Genomic DNA, 9,163 nt, shown 5'->3' with positions numbered 1-9,163 from the left:
AAGCAGTATAGCAAGCTTCATAGCAAGAGATCACTACCTAGGTATTGACGATAGTGTCAGGAAGGTATTGTTTAATTTCCATTCATTAAATAAATAAAGCATGAGCACAGTAATGAGCCCGAAGGTCGGTGTGGTAGGTGATGGTAGATTTAATCCAATACTAAACTCGACTGCGGATGAAATTCAAACATCAGGGTAGGGGGGCCAGTTCCTTTCCATATGCCAGTTATGATTTCCCAGGAAGATCAGGTACGCGAAAAATCACATAACCTGAGCAAAACTGAGGGTGCCCAGAGAGATTTGCCAGGGAATCAAACCTGGGCTCTCCGGTCAGAAGTTTTAATATTTACAGAATAATAAAAAACTCGAGGAATCTGTACAATTTTGAAAGACGTGTGGTTTCGAAATTTTCAAAGCGGTCCACCGACCTGGACTACCACAACCCCCTCATTAAATATATGGAGGTATTAAACCTTAAAATAGAATGCCATAAATGAAAAAGGCAGGAACCTGCAAATAATGGTAAATTAACACTAAAATGTGCGTCCTCTGTTATATAGAACATTTACTTTTCATATACTTTTACATTGGCAGACATTTTGTTAAATTCAGTACGACCTCATTTTTAACAAGATTGAGGAAATCCCTACAAATTTGGGGACAGAAATTGGGAGAGAGACGCAAATTTAATTAGGAATGAATACGCAACGAACACGTCGAATACAGTAATATGGGTTAACACCCAAACGCTCACATCCCCCAAGGACTCATTCTATCAATCCAAATTCACAAAGCATTGGAAACCCCAACATAGCCGACTCCCTTCCAACGTTTTTCATGAGCAACACCACCTCTCAATCCCCTCACAGTCCTCCCTCCACTTGATTCCTACAACGCCTCGAATCCCTTTCCCCCACTTCACCTTCACACCTGATTCCTGCCTGCTTTCTCATTGTTATACATCGCCACATTTCACCCTCGACCCACTCACTCTGAGGCCATTTTCTCTCCTTTCCTCAAGCGCTGACGGTCAATCCATCTTCCTCCCTTTTCTCTCCAAGCCCACCCTTCCATTGTACCTATGGTTTTCTCTTCTCCTTCTCCTCATCATCTTACCCTGACACGTATCTAACAGTTAAACCAGCATCACCCGCAGACCTCATACCTTGCTGGCCTTGAGTATCTGTCGAAAAAGAAACTCGAGGACCAAAACCCATCCATTCTCCTTCACACTTTCTGTTTTATTTGCGTTTTATAGGCATGGACTTACACTTTCCCTAAAAAAACCAGTCGTCAACCACAAGGTCGGCCTGATAGATCCCACCAAAGTAGCGGATGTCATACGAACTACGCTTCGCATCTCCGCCTTAAGAAGTGAGAACTTCATACATTCAGGTTAGTCGGGAAGCATCTCTTCCCTTATTTTACCAACGGTTACCCAGATACAATAACTGTGAAAAAAGTCACAGAAATTAAGACCTGTGACCCGAAGGATTTGCAGGCCAAAGTCCAACATTCTCCAATTAGCGACAACCCTTCAGTAGTAGAAGAACACCCTGAATAGAAGTTATTCTGGCTGATAGCTTGCTATAGGTTTAGCTTCCGCAGGCATTTTTTCACCCATACGTGAAATATAGCAATGTCTGAATAACAGAGAGAGAGAGAGAAGTAAAGAGGAGGAAAGTTTTGACGTCCGAGTGAGCTTATGTATATTAAAAGAGTAATAATGGACGACTAATATATAATAATGGACGACTCTTGCAGTGATTAGAATAACAGAATTGAAAACTGCCATTGTACTATTTCCATCCAGTTGCTGATCTGAAACAAGCACCTTGCCACAATCTATAATCAATTCTAATCTCTCGGTCATGGATATAAATGCCTAGCCATCGAAAAAATTTAAATTAACCCCTCCCGAACACTAATGAATCAATTTAAGACTTTTAATTTGTCGAATCATAGAGAATTTAGAGTCGGAATGTGCATATAAAATACCCGGAATCTGAGCGTGGGCTTCTCACTTTCCGAATGAGTTGATGTGCTTCACTGTGGAATTGTGTTGTTTTCTTTGAACTCTCACTTTCAATTTCCTTCATCTCCATTCCTATCCTTAAGACCGTTAGATTACCTTAGGCAAGAGCATGTCATCAATAGCGGCACTGAAATCGGGAAATCGATAACAGAGAAACCTTCACCACTTGACCTCAGGCAATTAAATCTTCACACCGAAGATTTTTCTCAGTTTCCAAATGGTTATATTTTGTAAACAATAGTTTAAGGTTGATTTTCGATAAGCACAGAATGAAAATCGTCACATTTAATAGCTTTTCTTTACAGAATACAACTCTCCAATCTATTATGCAATAAATTGTCCCCCCCCCCTTAGCAAGGTAGGGCCTTTCTTGTCTGTCTGCCTTTTGCCGTATTCCTCCATATTCCAATTCCGATCAAATTCCTCAGCATCCACCTTTCCTGCTCACTTTAAATTTTTTCTAGTTACCTTCTTTCCTACTTGAACGTGTCTAGTACTTCGCTAAATGAATAAACTTGGTATTTTTTCACACAAAAAAATGTATTACGTAGATGTAAATAATTGAAACAAGAACTGAATCGCATATATGCCAATTAAGTTTGGAAAAGGCAAATAAATCGAATGATTAATGATAGGTCTCAATTTATAGTAATACGATTTTTGAAGGACTATATAGAGTCACATTCTCCGAAATATTCTAGCGATGGATTTTAGGAGTACTATAAGATTTGGGAGTTTAAATAGCCATGAATTCCATTACAGAGGGTATTCGCAAAGATAATGATAAGAATGCTAACGCCAGCTTCCCATTTCAAACTCCGAGGATTTGAAATTTTTTTTATAGAAATTACCTGTTTCGGTGATTTGAGGAGAGATTTCAGAGCTCCGTTCACTAGATGTAGATTAGCATTGAGCGGCATTATGTCCCCTGCCTGTATTATAAATTATTCCTACTGCCAACTCTTAAGTGTTTTCCACCCACTTTTATTTCCCTTTTATTTACTTGGTATTAGTTACGACTACAATCAGAGAAGAATAAGGTTTTTTTAATGCTGGCACTGCATAGTGGAAAAAGGGTAATGAGCCTTTCATTCCCAATCCCAATAAAAATTTCGTACCCTTTGTCACGGTTCCCTAGCTGCTTCCGCCTACGCACGTAACGCATTTTCTTTCCCTTCAAAGACTCCTGTCCCTCCGACCCCCCAGACTACGACTCCTTTTCATCAATCTTAGGACGTCCCATCCCATAAACGCGCGGGACCTCACTCCATTACTTTCGTACTCTTACCTTCATCACCTGAATCTTTCTCCCCTCCCGCCCATACTTCACTCAACCCCGTCCTCTCTATTGAACCCTTTCTTCTCGGCCCAAGGCCTGACGTAAAGACAGCCATCTATATAGCTCCATCTGATAGGTTACTTCCTCCATTCCCACCACGCCCCCAGTCTATCCTACATGACCTCCGCAGCGTATCCCCGATAGGATTACGACTGACACCGTTATATGTATATACATAAACCACGGGATCGACTCTCACCCTCCCTGTGTCTACATCACGCCTCTCTCTCTACCCGCCCCGCCCGCATTTCCAATCTTGCCTCCTCCACAAACCCAGCCGTACACCGGCAACGCCAACGCTGCCTCCCCCAGATATCGCTTCCACAATCCAACCCCCACTTATTCCCCGCGTCTTTGTGTTGTTTTTTTCCACCTTCATCCAGCGCGCCTTTCTCCTTTGTTCTGCGTTTCGACTCGTCGGCTCCGAGGGAAACGCCGTCTGTCCCTCCATCCACCCCTTCTCCCACCGTCTCCTCAAAGGGGAGAGTGGTTCGGGGTGGAGGAAGCCTTTCTTTATTTCTCGATCATTTTATTTACCATTATTTTTTTTTCCTCTCCTCACCTCAATCTCTGTGAGCACGGCGCAAATGCGTGATAACATACGATTTGTTTGTTCCGGATTTCCCCTCCATCCCGCCGCACCGCCCTCCCGTTTTATTTGGCTCGAGTTGTTTTATTCTCTCCCGCGCTCTCTTCTTTTTTTTCCTAAAGTGATTTGCGTTCTCCCGGGGAAAATAGGCAATGCGACGGAGAAAATGTTTCCTTCTTCCTGTGTAAAGTAAAAAAAATAAATGCCGCCTCACATGAGATAGGTACGAATGTCTGATTGATCTGAAAATGATGATTTGTGAAACCTATTCTTAGTTTCAAACGGGAGTAAATCTTTCATGGTTCAGGAATATCGACTACTTGAGAAATATTTTAAGTGTAGTATTTTTAACAATCAAATGTTTTTGATTTTAAGATAACTTTCCGAATGATTCAAATAAAGGCTAATTTAGATTCAATCAAGTAGCCTAACAATTGATTATAAATTTTCTCTTCCCTGTGCATCCGTGAAAAATTACATATCATTTCCAGAGTTTAACGACATCGTTTTTCATTCCAGCAATATCCCATTGTTAAACCATGTTCTTTGGTACCATTAGCCGGCCTCGGTGGCGGCGAGGTAACGTTCTCGCCTACCAACCCAAAGGTCGCGGGTTTGATTCCCGCCTAGGTGGATTTCCCTCTATCTAGGGCTTGGTTGTATGTGATTGTCTTCAATGTATTGTCTGTAATGTAGGGTTAGGTGGAAGAAGTGACTATTAGTCTCAACCTCGCCCAATTAAGTCGATAAATAAATAAATAAATAAATAAATTAGCCTCATTAACCTATTTTGATAAAGCTATAGTCAAGGATAAACATAAAGTTAGAAACTACAGTAAGAAGACGAACATCAAAGAGGTATTCAATTACGTGCAGTTTTCATTTTCATTTCGCTCTTTCTAAGATACGCCTGTAGAGGCTACTTTGCCACCTTAATATTATCTTTGGAACAATAAATGAGCTGCCACCGTTATCTCAGTTTAAATTCTATCTTAACTCTCTCACTGGCTCCAGTTTTCTTCTGAAAATCTTCTACCTGAATTTATCGTCCTTTACGGATCACAGAATTATCAAAACGCCTGCAGTATTATTCTGCATCCATTCTCGACACGTTCCTGCAGGGTTGCCTACTCGTTCGTTGAAATCGTTCAAAAATTCACTCCCGCCGAGGCCCCTGATATATGTTCACTTTCGACAAATTCACTCTTCCTCCCCCACACAAGCCCCCCCTCTCCCATTTCTCATTCCGTAGTCGTCTTGTTCGCCATTCCCGCGGAGGGTAATGGGTATTTTTTTTGCCACTTTCCAGATCCCCTCATTCCTAATTTTTCGTCACTCCCTCTCCTCTTCCTCCCTTTCCTTCTCCTCTCCTTTCCTTACCCCCGTCTTTCTGTTCTCCCTAATCTTTCCCGACGCCTTTCCATCTTCCTTAAAACCCTTATCCCATTTCCCTCCCACTATTTCACCCGGGTGCGAAAATGAAAAAATAACCCCGTCTTTGCACGCGCTTTCAGACGCTCTCTTGCACAGCCCAATTTTCGCAGGGGGGGAATAGGGGGTAAAGAAGTCTAGAAGGGGAGAGGTTCGGCACTTACCCGGACTTGCTTTCTTCCCGCCTACCTGCATGCACAGCCATCATTCGTTCTCCCTCCTCCCCCACTTCTTTCGTCTCATCTCCTCTGCAGGAACCTCCTCCGCCTGCTCCATCTTTTCCCGGTCCCACCAAGCCATCTACCCTCGGAATTCAAATCCCCCTTGTATCTGTCTCCCCTGAATGACTCGTGGACCTCCACCCCAACATTTTTTCCTACCGTATTCCGCCCTTAAAAATCTCCCTTTCGATTGTCTATCTCCTTGATCCCCTTCTATCTCTCCGTCCTTCCCTTTACTCCCCGACCTCCTCCCTGCAATCTTTCCTTTTATTTTCAATCTTAAGGCCTCCCTCCCTCCTACTCTCCCGCATCCCGGTGTGGCCCTGTCCCTCGCTCGCCTCCTCATTCCATTCCGGACTGACGTGCACTTAGCCACACGCCATTCCATCTTCGGTCTGTTACAATTACCTTCCTTCCCGCAAGGGCTGCTCGCCTCTTGCTTTTGAGATATTGAAAAATATCGATCACGTAACCGAAGATGAATTGACGTTCGATGGATCGTTAGTCACATTTTTTTTCCAGAGCCATCATCCCAGACTGCGCCTTCCGCAATGCACTTACTCTGTGCAAACTTCCCGTGCCTCTGCCGACGTCGTAATAATTTTTTTACTCTTCAATTGTTCAATTCGTCACTTCGGCTTCTTTGCTTTCGCAGCGAAAATGAAATATTTGAACTACATCGAATATTATGTATAATAAAATGAAATTCGCTTACAATAAAAAAAAATGCTTTGACCATCCTAAAATTTACTTTAGCATCAATTAGTCAATTTTGTGTAACTAATCAATTTTAATCAATGCCATCAATCTATTTTGGCTAAAAAAAGAATAAATAGAGAGTTTTAATCCAAGAAGTAAGAGAAAATGTCCGAGATAACAGAAGGCAAGTAAGTTTAACGATTCTGTTTAATAAATTTGGTTCCTAAAGAAAAATATACATTTTTTTACGGGTAATTAAAGCAGTATTTTTTATTCCCAACAATTTCCATCTTGATGGTCTACGCTCACTTTGTATGCGGCTTTCTCCATGGCGTAAAATGCATTGAGTCACAGCTGCACTCATAGTCCCCGCTAATGGATACAGATGCTACCCTCTGTATGCTTGTCGGAAAGAGAAGCCAAAGCAATTAATAGGTCAGCGTGCTAGTGGGTTATACCTTGAAAAATAAGAATGCATTCGACCCTTCATGCATTTCTATAGTTGCAAATAAAACAATGGCTTGCAAGCCAAAAATAATAAAAAATAATTTTGAAAAAAGTCAATATACTTGTTTATAATAAAAAACTATATCATTCTAAGATAACATAATTTTATATTAATAATATTCTAAGATAAGATAAGATATCATTCTAATTCGGGTCAATCGATATTAATATTCCGAAGGCTGTTTTCCATTCATCTGTGCAGTAATTTTGTCATTTATAAACGTTTTCCTGATATAAACCATTCACAGCATTACCTCCTCAGAATTGCTACTACAAATCACTTCGTTACATGGCTTTGCACTCCAAATAAAATGAGTGACCTAGAAAAGAGCCATTAAATTAAACGAATCTAAATTGAGCCTATTGACACTTCTTCTCGCCAAACTTCTCCCGTTATGTCCAAAATTGATTCTGTCAAATTAATTGACGTACCAACTTTAATTGATATAATTAAATTAATTATAAGTTGTATATTATAATAACTGTATTGAGGTTCTTGTAAGAAGTACCGGAGTTTTAAAATTCGTCTGAGGTACTAGGAAAATATGAATACAGTGGCTACGCGCGCGCGTATTCGTACCTTATTTGCATACATATCGCATTTTTGTGCCGAAAAGACACGGACGGCTGAGATTACAATTCCTAGCGCATTTAGCTTGTGAAAACGTTAAAGCAGGAATTTTAATCACAAAAGAACGTTTGTATCCAGGAATGCAACCATGTCTTATGGTAAACTATTCAAACCAAACTCCCTCTAAAATGAAGGATAAATATGGAATAAAATCTGCAGGGTGCCATAATACCTGAAGGAATAATGATGACTAGGATTATTCGAGGAAATAAAATAATTTTCTCTCTACATAACCTCTTCGCAAAGTGTTTTATAACGCTGATAGGCTATTAAAATGTTCATTTCTTTCTTCTCGGGAAACTTTAAAGATATTCCGCAAAGGTATATTTTTGGACATACCTCGCTCTTGTGAGGCAGGACTAATTACAACTCAACACAAGTGAAACCAAACCAATTGCCATTACTTCCATTATTCCATGTTCAATAAAAATAACATCGGTCCACCTTAATCATTATATTCTTCTGTTTCACTTCTCTACCTTACCTCCTACATGCATATTCATACAGATATAAAATTGAAGCAGACCGCAATACAATTTTTAGATGGGAGAAAATTCGCTTCGAAGAGAAAGCTTTAGAACAATGACGGCGTTATTGAAGAGAAAAATTAAGTGAAGAGCTTAAAAGTAAGATAGTTTCTAAATTTTTAACTGCCCACTTTATCCATGCAAAAACACACCAACGTTGAGTAAAATCCACATCCACAATTATTCCTACTAATCCTAAAAGTGGTATTTTAACCCTGGCTATGAATGTCTTGATAGCTAAACCCAAATTATACTATCTTTTAATTCTTTTCATTCGTTCCATGGAACAATGTTTTATAAAGTGTGACCTCACTTTTCAGAGTCCAATCTAAGAATAAAAAGGTCGTGAAAACCGCATTAGTAAAACCCACATCCACCCTTGCGCCGTTCGTTTAAAAGCCATCATTGGTTTCCTTTAAGCCCTCCCCAAGAGACTTTCTCTTTACCCTAAATAACCCTAACCTTCCACACACATATATATATATATATATATATATATATATATATATATATATATATATATATATATATATATATATATATATACATACCTACATTTCCACTTCTTCCTACTCTTTTCAACTCAGGCTCCTCCCACAGCGCCCGCCACTCGCTCCCTCCAACGCCTACTTCCAACTGATCAGATCTAAATTTTTCCTCATTTCACGTCCCTTTTAGCATTAGTCCCCATTCCCGTTCCCTGTTGGGTGTTGTTTCCAACATAAGGTCAAGAGTTAGGTTTTCCCTGGATGATTATATTCATTCGTTAAGGCGATTGAATCCTGGTCAGTTGTGTTTAGTATAAGGCTATGGTGATAGCAATAAATAATTTAAAGACAAACTATGTGCCTGCACAAAAGAATGGCTTAGGGTACGGAATGTCTAGACACATGTGTCTCGGTAAAATTTCGGAATATGATAAATGGAAATCATGACATTACGAAAATATTATATAGCGTAAAACTATGCTTGGAATAAATGAAACAAACAAGGGCATCTTGCATACCTCCGACCAGGTAAGGAGAGCTTGAAATAATAGAATGTTCGGGCCAAACTTAGAAAAATATGACTCGATTGAACATTTCCAAGGAGAATATGAAGTAAGACGTGTAATTTGACTCGTATTACGTCTCATTTAGCACACCGGAGGTATTTTATTATGCATACCTGTCGGAGAAGGCTTT

The sequence above is a fragment of the Hetaerina americana genome, unplaced genomic scaffold (genome assembly GCF_022747635.1).
Source record: "Hetaerina americana unplaced genomic scaffold, ioHetAmer1.1.p SCAF_2, whole genome shotgun sequence".
Lineage (NCBI taxonomy): Eukaryota > Metazoa > Arthropoda > Insecta > Odonata > Calopterygidae > Hetaerina > Hetaerina americana.
This window is presented reverse-complemented; position numbering follows the sequence as displayed.